Source organism: Scomber japonicus, chromosome 19 (genome assembly GCF_027409825.1).
Source record: "Scomber japonicus isolate fScoJap1 chromosome 19, fScoJap1.pri, whole genome shotgun sequence".
NCBI lineage: Eukaryota > Metazoa > Chordata > Actinopteri > Scombriformes > Scombridae > Scomber > Scomber japonicus.
The window spans coordinates 3,510,834-3,513,427 of NC_070596.1; positions in this window are offsets into that span (position 1 = coordinate 3,510,834).

Genomic DNA, 2,594 nt, shown 5'->3' on the forward strand with positions numbered 1-2,594 from the left:
ATGTAGACCAACCAATAACTGAAAACATGTCAATGAGCCACAAATGTTCCTTCACCATGAATACAACCACTGACATTTATTTGGACTCAATCCCCAATACCCTTGTTCTGCCAAAAATACTCACAACAGCACCAAGTGTGGATTCTGAGCCACTGAAATTAGCCCTAATAAATGCACTATCCCCTCCTGTTTGAGTAGTGTCTGTCTAAAATTACAGTCAGTGGCCAACTGCTTAAGGAGATTACTGAAATTAGCTTTTAAAAGTAAGAGTACACTAACACATTGATGGTTTGGTCTTTTCATGGGTTTTGTTGACATTATGAAAAACAATGGAACATCACACTGACCTAATACTATTCTCATGCAATATTTCTATAGTGTGATATTTCTGCCTCTTGCAGAAGTATTCTTCCACAGAATTTGAAAGTGATCCACTTTGTATCTGTCCTGACCATGTTTAAACAGTGATATGCTGTTTCACTGTTAAAGTATTATGCTTATTATTGTAGCAATGTGTTGCTGCTTGCAGATACCAAGTTATACGGAAGAGAGAACGAGTGTTAGAAAAAAATGAAAATTGAAATAGTTTTCAGAAGGAGTATAGAAGAAGATAAAGAATAACATTAAAACATTGAGTTTGATTTAGTTTCAATAGTAATGATAGGGAACCAGACAATGTAAATAGTTTTTAGAAGTATTATTTAGAGAGACAATCTAGTAACATTAAAGGCTATTTGTTATGAGATGATTGGGAGGGAATGGGGAGTCAATATCATTTCACTGAAGATAATAAAGGACCAGTTAGCTTATTATTAGTTTCAGGTGATGAAAATGACAAATAAAAGATTAAAGTATCATACCGAAACAAACAAAATGTTAAAGACTTACCAAAGTGGAGAAATACAGTTGATCAAGTCAGTTGAAACTGACAGAAGTATATGACACCCGTCATTCTTTATTTCACACTGAATTTAACTGAGCCTTTGCTTTCCAATGACAACATATTATCTAATACAATCAAAACAAATGAAAATGGTTACAGTTTCTGTAACTCTGACATTTCTACAACTGTAGCTTGGCCCACTCTACTTGAGCAAACTGCTCCAGTTATCCCAGGTTTGATGCATGCTGTGTCCCAGCTTCAAGTGTCAGCTCTTTCCACAGATATTCAATGAGATTCAGATCAGGACTCATGGTAGCCCAACTTTTTCTCTCATCTACTCTTGAGTGCTTTTTGATGTATGTTTGGGGTCATTATCCTGCTGGAAGGCCCATGACATGCAGCTAAGACACAGCCAATAAGGAAAGTGGAGACATGGGCAAAGGAGTGGGGGTTTAGATTCTCAGTGGCAAAGACGAAGATAGTTTTTTCACAAAAAGAAAAATGTAGGCTCAGATTAGCCTTAAACTTCATGGAGAAAAGTAGAAAGAGTAGAATGTTTATGTAGGCATCTGGTTTGACAAGATTCTTACTTGGACAACATGTATTCAGAAACGTTAAAAAGTGTTGAATATTATAAGATGTTTGAGGGGCAGAGAGTGGGGAGCAAGCGGTTGGAAGACTATATATATTGGGCTAAAAAGGGCAGCTGTAGATTATGGCTGCACTTCATCAACTATACTGTCCCTCCTTGGTTTTGGAAGAGTATGTGGTTGACCAGCACCTTTTATATTGAAATGAAGAAAAAGATAGATCAGAACCAAGTTCATATAGATAGTTACAGAGAGACCTAGATGGACAATATAGAGTATGGGTTGCTTTTATCAGTCCTGATTTAAATATGATGTCAAATAAAAGAGTGAACAACAATTTGTCAGTATTTACAGGAGAACTGTTGGCTATTGTTTTAGCACTCAATTGGACAGAAAACATCAAACCAAGCAAAATTTGAATAGTTTCAGATTCTAGTTGTGCAGTAATTAGTATCAAGAATATACAATTGGATGCAAGACAGACATTGTGTTGGAAATACCTCGGACTATTTTCAGAGTTAACAAACGATTCTCGCACATAAAGGGGAGGAGGGAAATGTACTGGAAGAAAAATATGTAAAAAATGTGACTCATAAAGTAGAAGTAAATATGACAATACACTTCAGTCAGGCTGAAGTTAAAGCATAATCAAATCAGTAGTGAAAAAGAGATAGCAGAAGGAATAGAATAGAGAAACTAAAGGTTGGCATTACTACATATATCCAAAAGAAGGTTGGAGAAATGAGAGAAACTAGCAGTTAATAAAGAATTAACATCTTAAGGATGAGATTTGAGCACACTAGTCTTAGCAGTACACTTAAGATAATTGAATACACAGCTGGTATGTGTGAGTGTGAGTATTGTAACATTCAGGAAACAGTAGAACATCATCAATCATTGATTTTCATCAGTATTCGCAGGAAAGATATTCTCCAAAACAAAATGTATCAAATTTGAAGTCACGGCAGTGATGTGGGTTATAGGCCTATATTTACTTTTAGATAATACTCCGTCCGATCCACACTCCTTTTCAGAAGGTGGCGGTAATGCACCCGGCAGCTGTTTGCCAACCGTTAAAGAAGTAGAGGAAGAAAAAGAAGCAGAAGACAAAATAGAATAAG